At 39.7% G+C, this 14,363-nt stretch overlaps 1 non-coding gene across 1 annotated transcript; it reads right to left on the bottom strand.

Moving 5' to 3' along the window:
- Window positions 1-3,790: 3,790 nt before the first annotated feature.
- Window positions 3,791-3,898, bottom strand: LOC130972675 (small nucleolar RNA R71). The gene has a single exon (XR_009083839.1). It is a non-coding gene; the product is annotated as a small nucleolar RNA R71 (small nucleolar RNA).
- Window positions 3,899-14,363: the final 10,465 nt, after the last annotated feature.

Genomic DNA, 14,363 nt, shown 5'->3' with positions numbered 1-14,363 from the left:
CTTTTCTGGACTTTACTATGAGTTTGTGTGTTTTTCTGTGATTTCAGGTATTTTCTGGCTGAAATTGAAGGTTCTGAGCAAAAATCTGATTCAGAGACTAAAAAGGACTGCAGATGCTGTTGGATTCTGACCTCCCTGCACTCGAAGTGGATTTTCTGGAGCTACAGAAGCCCAATTGGCGCGCTCTCAACGGCGTTGGAAAGTAGACATCCTGGGCTTTCCAGCAATATATGATAGTCCATACTTTTCCCAAGATTTGATGGCCCAAACCGGCGTTCAAAATCACCTCAAGAAATTCCAGCGTTAAACGCCGGAACTGGCACCTAAATGGGAGTTAAACGCCCAAACTGGCATAAAAGCTGGCGTTTAACTCCAAGACAAGTCTCTACACGAAAATACTTCATTGCTCAGCCCAAGCACACACCAAGTGGGCCCGGAAGTGGATTTTTATGTCATTTACTCATCTTTGTACACCTTAGGCTACTAGTTTTCTATAAGTAGGACCTTTTACTATTGTATTTGACATCTTGGTAGCTATCTTCTAATTTTATGCTATCTTAGATCATTTGGGAGGCTGGCCATTCGGCCATGCCTAGACCTTGTTCTTATGTATTTTTAACGGTGGAGTTTCTACACACCATAGATTAAGGTGTGGAGCTCTGCTGTACCTCGAGTATTAATGCAATTACTATTGTTCTTATATTCAATTCCGCTTGTTCTTTGTCCAAGATATCACTTGTTCTTCAACTTGATGAATGTGATGATCCGTGACACTCATCATCATTCTCACCTATGAACAAGGTGACTGACAACCATTCTTGTTCTACAAGCATATGAGGCTTAGTGAATATCTCTTGGATTTCTGATTGCATGATGCATGGTTGATCGCCTGACAACCGAGTGCTCGCCTGACAAACGAGCCAGCCATTCCGTGAGATCAGAGTCTTCGTGGTATAGGCAAGAACTGATGGCGGCATTCAAGAGAATTCGGAAGGTCTAACCTTGTCTGTGGTATTCTGAGTAGGATTCAATGATTGAATGACTGTGACGTGCTTCAAACTCCGAAAGGCGGGGCGTTAGTGACAGACGCAAAAGAATCACTGGATTCTATTCCGGCCGGACCGAGAACTGACAGATGATTAGCCTATGCTGTGACAGAGCATCAGGGACGTATTTTCACTGAGAGGATGGGAGGTAGCCACTGACAACGGTGAAACCCTACACAAGCTTGCCATGGAAAGGAGTAAGAAGGATTGGATGAAGACAGTAGGAAAGCAGAGAGACGGAAGGGAAGGCATCTTCATACGCTTATCTGAAGCTCTCACCAATGATATACATAAGTATCTCTATCTTTATCTTTATGCTTTATTCGTTTATCACTATACCCAATTGAGTCTGCCTGACTGAGATTTACAAGGTGACCATAGCTTGCTTCATACCACCAATCTCCGTGGGATCGACCCTTACTCGCGTAAGGTTTATTACTTGGACGACCCAGTGCACTTGCTGGTTAGTTGTGCGAAGTTGTGTTTATGCCATGGTATTGAGCACCAAGTCTTTGGAGCCATTACTAGGGATTGTTTATGTTTTGAAAAGTATTGATCACAATTTCGTGCACCAAGTTTTTGGCGCCGTTGCCGGGGATTGTTCTTGTGTATGGACAACTGACGGTTCATCTTGTTGCTTAGATTAGGCATTTATTTTTTTCGAAATTCTTGAAGATGAATTCTAGAGTTTCATGATGATTTGCTGAAATCTGGCTGGCTGTAAAGCCATGTCTAATTTCATTGGACCGAGGTTTCAACTTATCATCACAAGAGCTTGTTGATCGTGCTTTTGGAGCAGTGATCTGCTAAGGCTTGGCTGGCCTTTGGCCATGTCTAGTGTTTTGGACCGAAGCTTTCCTTGAAAGCTTGGCTGGCTGTGAAGCCATGTCTAATTCCTGGACCGGAGTCTTAGACTAGCATTGCACTGATTCCTGGAATTCTCATTAAGAATTTTGATATCTTTTTCCACTTAATTTTCGAAAATCACAAAAAAAAAATTCACAAAAACCATAAAAACCAAAAATATTTGATGTTTCTTGCTTGAGTCTAGTGTCTCATCTTAAGTTTGGTGTCAATTGCATGCATTCATTCATGTGTCTTAAGGATCTTCAAGTAATTCTTGATGATTTCTTACTCTGATCTTTGAATTCTTTTGACTTGAGTGTTTATGTGTCTCATATAGTGTCAGTAGTATACAAACTGCTAAGTTTGGTGTCTTGCATGCATTGTTATTTGATTCTTGTTGCATTTTGATTATTAAAAAATCCAAAAATATTTTTTATCTGTGTCTTTTCAAGTCAATAATACAGAGAATTGAAGATTCAGAACATACTGCAGAGGAATTATACAGAAAAAGCTGGGCATTCAAAAATGCCCAGTGAAGAAGGCAGACTGGCGTTTAAACGCCAGCCAGGGTACCTGGTTTGGCGTTTAACGCCCAAAAAGGGTGCATTTTGGGCGTTAAACGCCAGAATGGATACCATTCTGGGCGTTTAACGCCAGGATGGTGCTAGGGGGAAGATTTTGTTTTTCAAATCAAATTTTTTCAAGTTTTCAAAGTTTTTCAAAATCAAATCTTTTTCAAATCATATCTTTTCAATCAAATGTTTTCAAAATTAATTTCTTTCCTTTTTCAAAGATACTTACTAACAATTAATGATTTGATTCAAAATTTCAAGATTGTTGCCTTTTCTGTCGAGAAAGGTTTAATGTTTTGAATCATATCTTTTCTTGTTAGGCAAGTCATTTATTTTCAAATCAAATCTTTTTAAAATTGTTTTCAAATCATATCTTCTCAATCACATCTTTTTAAGCATAACTTTTCAATCATATCTTCTCAATCACATCTTTTTCAGAATAAGTTCTCAATCAAATCTTTTTAACTTCTAATTTCAAATCCATTTTCAAAAATCACTTGATTTCTTTTCCACTTTTATTTTCGAAAATCAATTAGTGTTTTTAAAAAAAAAATGTTTTCAAAATATTCTAATTAATTTTCGAAAAAATTACTTCCCTCCTTCTCACATCCTTCTATTTATGGAGTACCACTCCTTCTCAATGCACAATTCGAACCTTATCTAATTAAAGTTCGAATTCTTCTTCTCCTTCTTCTTTCTATTTCTCTTTTCCTCTGACACCTCAAGGAATCTCTATACTGTGACATAGAGGATTCCACATTTTCTTGTTCTCTTCTCTTTCATATGAGCAGGAGCAGAGACAAAGGCATTCTTGTTGAAGCTGACCCTGAACCCGAAAGGACCTTGAAGAGAAAGCTAAGAGAAACCAAAGCACAACTCTCTTCAGAGGACCTGACCGAATTCTTCAAAGAAGAAGAAGACATGGCAGCCGAAAACAACAATAATGCAAACAATGCACGGAAGGTGCTGGGTGACTTTACTGCACCCACTCCCGACTTCTATGGGAGAAGCATCTCTATCCCGGCCATTGGAGCAAACAACTTTGAGCTTAAACCTCAATTAGTTTCTCTAATGCAACAGAATTGCAAGTTCCATGGACTTCCAATGGAAGATCCTCATCAGTTCTTAGCTAAATTCTTGCAAATCTGTGACACAGTCAAGACTAATGGGGTAGACCCTAAGGTCTATAGACTGATGCTATTCCCTTTTGCTGTAAGAGACAGAGCTAGAATATGGTTGGACTCACAACCTAAAGAAAGCCTGGATTCTTGGGAAAAGCTAGTCAATGCCTTCTTGGCAAAGTTCTTTCCACCACAAAGATGGAGTAAGCTTAGAGTGGAAGTCCAAACCTTCAGACAGAAGGATGGAGAATCCCTCTATGAAGCTTGGGAAAGATACAAACAATTGATCAGAAAATGTCCTTCTGACATGCTTTCTGAATGGAGCATCATAGGTATTTTCTATGATGGTCTCTCTGAACTATCTAAGATGTCCTTGGATAGCTCTGCTGGAGGATCTCTTCATCTGAAGAAGACGCCTACAGAAGCTCAAGAGCTCATTGAAATGGTTGCAAATAACCAATTCATGTACACTTCTGAGAGAAATCCTGTGAACAATGGGACAAGTCAGAAGAAAGGAGTTCTTGAGATTGATACTCTGAACGCCATTTTGGCTCAGAATAAAATATTCACTCAACAAGTCAATTTGATTTCTCAAAGTCTGTCTGGAATGCAAATTGCACCAAGCAGTACTAAGGATGCTTCATCTGAGGAAGAAGCTTATGGTCCTGAGAATCCTTCAATGGAAGAGGTGAATTACCTAGGAGAACCCTATGGAAACACCTATAATTCTTCATGGAGAAATCACCCAAATTTCTCATGGAAGAATCAAGAGAGACCTCAACAAGGTTTCAATAACAACAATGGTGGAAGAAACAGGTTTAGCAATGGCAAGCCTTTTCCATCATCTTCTCAGCAATAGACAGAGAATTCTAAGCAGAACCCCTCTGACTTAGCAACCATGGTCTCTGATCTAATCAAAACCACTCAAAGTTTCATGACTGAAACAAGGTCCTCCATTAGGAATTTGGAGGCACAAGTGGGACAGCTGAGTAAGAAAATTACTGAACTCCCTCCAAGTACTCTTCCAAGTAATACAGAAGAAAATCCAAAAGGAGAGTGCAAAGCTATAAACATGGCCGAATTTGGAGAGGAAGGAGAGGAGGTGAACGCCACTGAGGAAGGCTTCAATGGGCGTGTACTAACCTCCACTGAGTTCCCTAATGAGGAACCATGGAAATCTGAGACTCAAAATGAGACCATAGAGATTCCATTGGACTTACTTCTGCCTTTTATGAGCTCTGATGAGTATTCTTCCTCTGAAGAGGATGAGTATGTCACTGAAGAGCAAGTTGCTAAATACCTTGGAGCAATCATGAAGCTAAATGACAAGTTATTTGGAAATGAGACTTGGAAGGATGAACCTCCTTTGCTCACCAAAGAACTGGATGACTTGTCTAGGCAAAAATTACCTCAAAAGAGACAAGACCCTGGGAAGTTTTCCATACCTTGTACCATAGGCACCATGGCCTTCAAGAAGGCTCTGTGTGACTTAGGGTCAAGTGTAAACCTCATGCCTATCTCAGTAATGGAGAAGCTAAGGATCTTTGAGGTACAAGCTGCAAAAATCTCACTAGAGATGGCAGACAACTCAAGAAAACAAGCTTATGGACTTGTAGAGAATGTTCTGGTTAAGATTGAAGACCATTACATCCCTACTGATTTCATAGTCCTAGAGACTGGGAAATGCATGGATGAAACCATCATCCTTGGCAGACCTTTCCTAGCCACAGCAAAGGCTGTGATTGATGTTGATAGAGGTGAACTGATCATTCAAGTGAATGGAGAATCCTTTGTGTTTAAGGCTCAAGGATATCCCTCTGTCACCATAGAGATGAAGCATGAAGAGCTTCTCTCAAATCAGAGTCAAGAAGAGCCCCCACATTCAAACTCTAAGTTTGGTGTTGGGAGGCCACAACCAAACTCTAAGTTTGGTGTTGAACCCCCACATTCAAACTCTAAGTTTGGTGTTGGGAGGTTCCAACATTGCTCTGAGTATCTGTGAGGCTCCATGAGAGCCCTCTGTCAAGCTACTGACATTAAAGAAGCGCTTGTTGGGAGGCAACCCAATATTATATTTTACATATTTTCTTTTGTTATTTTATTTTATTTTGTAGGATGATGATCATAAGAAGTCACAAAATTAATTGAAAAAGCAAAAACAGAATGAAAAACAGGAAGAAAAACAGCACACCCTGGAGGAAGATGCTGCTGGCGTTCAAACGCCAGTAAGCCTAGCAGTTGGGCGTTTAACGCCCAGTCTGGCACCATTCTGGGCGTTTAACGCCAGAAAGGGGCACCAGACTGGCGTTAAACGCCAAAAAAGGGCAAGAACCTGGCGTTAAACACCAGGAATGGGCACCAGCCCGGCGTTTAACGCCAGAAAAGGCTCAAAACGTGATTTTGAGCAACATTTGGTGCAGGGATGACTTTTCCTTGACACCACAGGATCTGTGGACCCCACAGGACCCCCACCAACCCCACCACCACCCTCTCTTTTCTTCCCCATTCACCAATCACCTCAATACCTCTTCCCCAAAAATCCTTCACCTATCAAATCCCATCTTTCTCTTCACCACTCACATCCATCCTTCATAAAACCCCACCAACCTCACCCTTCAAACTCAAAACACTTTCCCTCCCAAACCCACCCATAATGGCCGAACACCATCTCCCTCTTCCTCATTTCTTCTTCTTCTACTCTCTTCTTTCTTCTTTTGCTCGAGGACGAGCAAACATTTTAAGTTTGGTGTGGTAAAAGCATTGCTTTTTCGTTTTTCCATAACCATTATGGCATCCAAGGCCGGAGAAACCTCTAGAAAGAGGAAAGGGAAAGCAAAAGCTTCCACCTCCGAGTCATGGGAGATGGATAGATTCATCTCAAGGGTGTATCAAGACCACTTCTATGAAGTTGTGGCCTTGAAGAAGGTGATCCCCGAGGTCCCCTTTTCACTCAAAAAGGGTGAATATGCGGAGATCCACCATGAGATTCGAAGAAGAGGTTGGGAAGTGCTTACCAACCCCATTCAACAAGTCAGAATCTTGATGGTTCAAGAGTTCTATGCCAATGCATGGATCACCAAGAACCATGATCAAAGTGTGAACCCGGATCCAAAGAATTATCTCACAATGGTTCGGGGGAAATACTTGGATTTTAGTCCGGAAAGTGTGAGGGAGGCGTTCAACTTGCCTATGATGCAAGGAGATGAACATCCTTACACTAGAAGGGTCAACTTTGATCAAAGGTTGGACCAAGTCCTCACAATCATATGTGAAGAGGGCGCACAATGGAAGAGAGATTCAAGAGGCAAGCCGGTTCAATTGAGAAGGCATGACCTCAAACCCGTGGCTAGAGGATGGTTGGAGTTTATCCAACGCTCAATCATTCCCACTAGCAACCGGTCCGAAGTTACTCTAGACCGGGCCATCATGATCCATAGCATCATGATTGGAGAAGAAGTGGAAGTTCATGAGGTTATAGCCCAAGAACTCTACAAGGTGGCGGACAAGTCCTCTACCTTGGCAAGGTTAGCCTTTCCTCACCTCATTTGTCACCTTTGTTATTCAGTTGGAGTTGACATAGAGGGAGACACCACCATTGATGAGGATAAGCCCATTACCAAGAAAAGGATGGAGCACACAAGAGACCCCTCTCATTATGAGATCCCTGAGATACCTCAAGGGATGCACTTTCCTCCACAAAACTATTGGGAGCAACTAAACACCTCCCTAGGAGAATTGAGTTCCAACATGGGACAACTAAGGGTGGAGCACCAAGAACACTCCATTCTCCTCCATGAAATAAGAGAAGATCAAAGAATCATGAGAGAGGAGCAACAAAGGCAAGGAAGAGACATTGAGGAGCTTAAGCACTCCATAGGACCTTCAAGAGGAAGGAAGAGCCGCCATCACTAAGGTGGACCCGTTCCTTGATTTCCTTGTTCTTTATTCTTCTGTTTTTCGAATTTTAGTGCTTATGTTTATCCATGTTTGTGTCTTATGATCATTAGTGTCTTAGTGTTTATGCCTTAAAGTTATGAATGTCCTATGAATCCATCACCTTTCTTAAATAAAAACGTGCTTAATTGAAAAGAAAAAGAATTGCATGAATTTTGAATTTTATAACAGTTTAATTATTTTGATGTGGTGGCAACACTTTTGTTCTCTGAATGTATGCTTGAACAGTGCATATGTCTTTTGAATTTGTGGTTCAAGAATGTTGGCTCTTGAAAGAATGATGAAAAAGGAGACATGTTACTGAGGATCTGAAAAATCATAAAAATGATTCTTGAAGCAAGAAAAAGCAGTGAATACAAAAAAAAAAGCAAACGAAAAAAAAAAGAGGGGGGGAGAAAAACGAAAAAAATTGATGAAAAAGAAAGAAATAAAGTTGTGATCCAAGGCAATAAGAGTGTGCTTAAGAACCCTGGACACCTCTAATTGGGGACTTTAGCAAAGCTGAGTCACAATCTGAAAAGGTTCACCCAATTATGTGTCTGTGGCATGTATGTATCCGGTGGTAATACTGGAAGACAGAGTGCTTTGGGCCACAGCCAAGACTCAATAAAGTAGCTGTGTTCAAGAATCATCATACTTAACTAGGAGAATCAATAACACTATCTGGATTCTGAGTTCCTAAAGAGGTCAATCATTCTGAGTTCCAAAGGATAAAGTGAGATGCCAAAACTATTCAGAGGCAAAAAGCTAAAAGCCCCGCTCATCAAATTAATACTGATCTTCATAGATGTTTTTGGAGTTCATTGCATATTCTCTTCTTTTTATCTTATTTGATCTTCAGTTGCTTGGGGACAAGCAACAATTTAAGTTTGGTATTGTGATGAGCGGATAATTTGTACACTTTTTGGCATTGTTTTTAGTATGTTTTTAGTATGATCTAGTTAGTTTTTAGTATATTTTTATTAGTTTTTAGTTAAAATTCACTTTTCTGGACTTTACTATGAGTTTGTGTGTTTTTTTGTGATTTCAGGTATTTTCTGGCTGAAATTGAAGGTTCTGAGCAAAAATCTAATTCAGAGACTGAAAATGACTGCAGATGCTGTTGGATTCTGACCTCCCTGCACTCGAAGTGGATTTTCTGGAGCTACAGAAGCCCAATTGGCGCGCTCTCAACGGCATTGGAAAGTAGACATCCTGGGCTTTCCAGCAATATATGATAGTCCATACTTTGCCCAAGATTTGATGGCCCAAACCGGCGTTCAAAATCACCTCAAGAAATTCCAGCGTTAAATGCCGGAACTGGCACCTAAATGGGAGTTAAACGCCCAAACTGGCATAAAAGCTGGCGTTTAACTCCAAGACAAGTCTCTACACGAAAATACTTCATTGCTCAGCCCAAGCACACACCAAGTGGGCCCGGAAGTGGATTTTTATGTCATTTACTCATCTTTGTACACCTTAGGCTACTAGTTTTCTATAAGTAGGACCTTTTACTATTGTATTTGACATCTTGGTAGCTATCTTCTAATTTTATGCTATCTTAGATCATTTGGGAGGCTGGCCATTCGGCCATGCCTAGACCTTGTTCTTATGTATTTTCAACGGTGGAGTTTCTACACACCATAAATTAAGGTGTGGAGCTCTGCTGTACCTCGAGTATTAATGCAATTACTATTGTTCTTCTATTCAATTCCGCTTGTTCTTTGTCCAAGATATCACTTGTTCTTCAACTTGATGAATGTGATGATCCGTGACACTCATCATCATTCTCACCTATGAACAAGGTGACTGACAACCATTCTTGTTCTACAAGCATATGAGGCTTAGTGAATATCTCTTGGATTTCTGATTGCATGATGCATGGTTGATCGCCTGACAACCGAGTGCTCGCCTGACAAATGAGCCAGCCATTCCGTGAGATCAGAGTCTTCGTGGTATAGGCAAGAACTGATGGCGGCATTCAAGAGAATTCGGAAGGTCTAACCTTGTCTGTGGTATTCTGAGTAGGATTCAATGATTGAATGACTGTGACGTGCTTCAAACTCCGAAAGGCGGGGCGTTAGTGACAGACGCAAAAGAATCACTGGATTCTATTCCGGCCGGACCGAGAACCGACAGATGATTAGCCTATGCTGTGACAGAGCATCAGAGACGTATTTTCACTGAGAGGATGGGAGGTAGCCACTGACAACGGTGAAACCCTACACAAGCTTGCCATGGAAAGGAGTAAGAAGGATTGGATGAAGACAGTAGGAAAGCAGAGAGACGGAAGGGAAGGCATCTTCATACGCTTATCTGAAGCTCTCACCAATGATATACATAAGTATCTCTATCTTTATCTTTATGCTTTATTCGTTTATCACTATACCCAATTGAGTCTGCCTGACTGAGATTTATAAGGTGACCATAGCTTGCTTCATACCACCAATCTCCGTGGGATCGACCCTTACTCGCGTAAGGTTTATTACTTGGACGACCCAGTGCACTTGCTGGTTAGTTGTGCGAAGTTGTGTTTATGCCATGGTATTGAGCACCAAGTCTTTGGAGCCATTACTAGGGATTGTTTATGTTTTGAAAAGTATTGATCACAATTTCGTGCACCAGCATTCTTCTGTTATCTGTTTAGATAGCTGCTGTTTTGCCTGATTCAACTGTGATTCTATGTTCTTGTTAGCAATTTTAGTTTCTTGGAGAATCTCTTTAAATTCTGCTAACTGTTTTGTCATCAGGTGTAATTGCTGATTAAGCTCAATCATCTATTCTTGAGGACTAGGATCAGTGGCTACTGCCATAACTTCTTCTTCTTTTGTAGAAAACTCATTGCTAGAGTACAAATGTTGATTTCTAGCAACAGTGTCTATAAGCTCTTGAGCTTCTTCAATCGTTTTCCTCATATGTATAGATCCACCAGCTGAGTGGTCTAGAGACATCTGAGTTTTTTCTGTAAGCCCATAGTAGAAGATGTCTAACTGTACCCACTCTGAAAACATTTGAGAGGGGCATTTTCTTAGCATACCTCTATACCTCTCCCAGGCATTATAAAAGGGTTCATCATCCTCTTGTTTAAAGCCTTGGATGTCCAGCCTTAGCTGTGTCATCCTTTTTGGAGGGTAAAATTGATTCAGGAATTTGTCTTATAACTGTTTCCATGTCTTTATGCTTGCTGTAGGTTGGTTATTCAACCACCTCTTAGCTTGATCTTTTATAGCAAATGGAAACAGTAATAGTCTGTAGACATCCTGATCCACCTCTTTATCACGTACTGTGTTAGTAATTTGTAAGAATTGTGCCAAAAACTCAGTAGGTTCTTCCTGTGGAAGACCGGAATACTGGCAATTTTGCTGCACTATGATAATGAGTTGAGGATTTAGCTCAAAGCTGCTTGCTTTAATGGGAGGTATACAGATGCTACTCCCATATGCAGCTGTAATGGGGTTAGCATATGACCCCAAAGTCCATCTGGACTGCTCAATTCCACTTAGATCCATGATGGAGAAAGGGAAATGATATGGATTGCAAGTAGATTATTTATTTTTTATTTTTTTATTTTGTTATTTTTTAAAGTGACCGAAAAAATATAAAATAAAATAAATAGAGAATAAAATAAAATTTCGAAAATTAACAGAAAATAAGATCAAAACAAAATTAAAAACTGAATCAATTAGTTATTCAAAAAGATTTTGGAGTTAGCAATTAGAAATATATGATTGAGAATTATTTTGAAAAAGATATGATTGAGAAGATATGATTGCAAATTAAAATGATTGAAAAGATATGATTTTGAAAATCTTTGACTAATTTAATGCAAAATTTCGAAAATTATGAGTAAAACAAGGAAAGGATATTTTTTTTATTTTTAAATTTTAATGAGGAAAGAGAAAAACAACAGAACGACACTAAACTTAGAAATTTTAGATCAAAACAAAGAGAACAAACAAGAAAACTTTGAATGTCAAGATGAACACCAAGAACACTTTGAAGATCAAGATGAACACCAAGAACAAATTTTTGAAAAATTTTTAAGTGAATAAAAGCACAAAAGACACCAAACTTAAAATTTTTAGAAAATCAAACACAAATTTTTGAAAACTTAAAGGAAAACACAAAGAAGACACCAAACTTAAAATATAAAACTAAACTTAAATAAAAGACTCTAAACCAACAAAAATAAAACAGTCCTAATCTAAGCAACAAGATAAACCGTCAGTTGTCCAAACTCGAACAATCCCCGGCAACGGCGCCAAAAACTTGGTGCACGAAATTGCAATCACACTGTTGCAACCCCGCACAACTAACCAGCAAGTGCACTGGGTCGTCCAAGTAATACCTTACGTGAGTAAGGGTCGATCCCACGGAGATTGTCGGCTTGAAGCAAGCTATGGTTATCTTGTAAATCTTAGTCAGGATATCAATAATTATCAGGGTTGATTGTGAAAAGTAAAAGAACATGAAATAAGTACTTGGTTTGCAGTAATGGGGAACAGGTTGAGGTTTTGGAGATGCTCCATCTTCTGAATCTCTGCTTTCCTACTGTCTTCTTCTTCAAGCACGCAAGACTCCTTCCATGGCAAGCTGTATGCAAGGGTTTCACCGTTGTCAGTGGCTACCTCCCATCCTCTCAGTGGAAATGTTCAACGCACCCTGTCACGGCACGGCTATCCATCTGTCGGTTCTCAATCAGGCCGGAATAGAATCCAATGACTCTTTTGCGTCTGTCACTAACGCCCCGCCCTCAGGAATTTGAAGCTCGTCACAGTCATTCAATCATTGAATCCTACTCAGAATACCACAGACAAGGTTTAGACCTTCCAAATTCTCTTGAATGCCGCCATCAGTTCTAGCTTATACCACGAAGATTCTGATTAAGGAATCCAAGAGATATCTACTCAATCTAAGGTAGAACGGAGGTGGTTGTCAGGCACACGTTCATAGTTGAGAATGTGATGAGTGTCACGGATCATCACATTCATCCGGGTTAAGAACAAGTGATATCTTAGAACGGAAGCAAGCATGATTGAATAAGAAACAGTAGTAATTGCATTAATCCATCAAGACACAGCAGAGCTCCTCACCCCCAACCATGGGGTTTAGAGACTCATGCTGTAAAAGATACAATGAGAAACGTGTAAAGTGTCATGAGGTACAGATACAATGTCAAAAGATCCTATTAATAGTGAACTAGTAACCTAGGGTTTACAGAATTGAGTAAATGACAGAAAAATCCACTTCCAGGCCCACTTGGTGTGTGCTTGGGCTGAGCATTGAAGCATTTTTGTGTAGAGACTCTTTCTGGAGTTAAACGCCAGCTTTTATGCCAGTTTGGGCGTTTAACTCCAATTTCTATGCCAGTTCCAGCGTTAAACGCTGGGAATTCTGAAGCTGATTTGCAATGCCGGTTTGGGCCATCAAATCTCGGGCAAAGTATGGACTATTATACATTGCTAGAAAGCCCAGGATGTCTACTTTCCAACGCCGTTGAGAGCGCGTCAATTGGGCTTCTGTAACTCCAGAAAATCCACTTCGAGTGCAGGGAGGTCAGAATCCAACAGCATCTGCAGTCCTTTTCAGCCTCTAAATCAGATTTTTGCTCAGGACCCTTAATTTCAGCCAGAAAATACCTGAAATCACAGAAAAACACACAAACTCATAGTAAAGTCCAGAAAAGTGAATTTTAATTAAAAACTACTAAAAATATACTAAAAACTAACTAAATCATACTAAAAACATACTAAAAACAATGCCAAAAAGCGTATAAATTATCCGCTCATCAGGAAGGTATCATCATTCTAGCATATAGCATAATTAGGATTAGTTTAGAGAGAGAAGCTCTCACTTCTCTCTAGGATTAGGATTAGGTTAATCTCTCCTCTTAGATCTAGGTTTAATTCATGCTTCAATTCAGTTTTTTCCTCATCAAGTTTTAATCTTTTCCTCTTCCTCTTTCTAGTTATGTACTTTAATAATTGTAATTCTTCATTTTGTTTTGGATAGATTGTTGTTCCTTTGTTTTCTTTCAATAATGCAATTTGAGGTAATTCATGATAATTGTGATTTCCTTGATTGTTGTTGTTAATTCTTTGTAATAATTGTTGTTAGATTTCATTCTTGTTGTTGATTTACTATGCTTTCCTTTTGTGCCTTCCAAGTGTTTGATGAAATGCTTGGTTGAGTTCTAGTGTAGATTTTGTTCCTCTTGGCCTAGGTAGAGTAATTAGTGACTCTTGAGTTATCTAATTCCTTTGTTGATTGATAATTAGAAGTTGCTAATTGATTTGAATGTCTTTAAAGCTAGTCATTCCTTTAGGAGTTAATTAGGATTTGAGGAATCAAATTGATTCATCCACTTGACTTTCCTCCATGGTTAGAGGTTAACTAAGTGGGAGCAATGAACAATTCTCATCACAATTGAGAAAGGTAACTAGGATAGGAATTCTAGTTCTTATATCTTGCCAAAACTAGCATTACCATGGCTAAGATATGGGGCATGTATGTTGGGGTTAAACTAGCATCTGAGCTGGGTATTAGGAAGCTGGTGGTGGAATCAGACTCAAAGTGCACTATAACGTTGACTCAGAAGATGTCACCGGAGATCCATAGTAACTCCTCCCTCATTCGTTCTATCAAGGAGCTTTTGGTGAAGATGGAAAATGTTGAAGTTAGACACATCTACAGATAGGCGAATTTCTGTGTTGATGCTCTTGCTAAACTCGGACAAGAACATGAACCGGGAATTAAAGTTTGGAAACAGCCACCTCCATGTTTGTTCCATCATCTTCTTGCTGATGCAAGCAAGATGAAGTTAAGCAAAATTGTAGTGCAGTAGG

Source organism: Arachis stenosperma, chromosome 3 (assembly GCF_014773155.1).
Source record: "Arachis stenosperma cultivar V10309 chromosome 3, arast.V10309.gnm1.PFL2, whole genome shotgun sequence".
Taxonomy (NCBI): Eukaryota; Viridiplantae; Streptophyta; class Magnoliopsida; order Fabales; family Fabaceae; genus Arachis; species Arachis stenosperma.
Note: the sequence above shows the minus strand (reverse complement) of the source record. Positions and strands in the feature narration are given on the sequence as shown.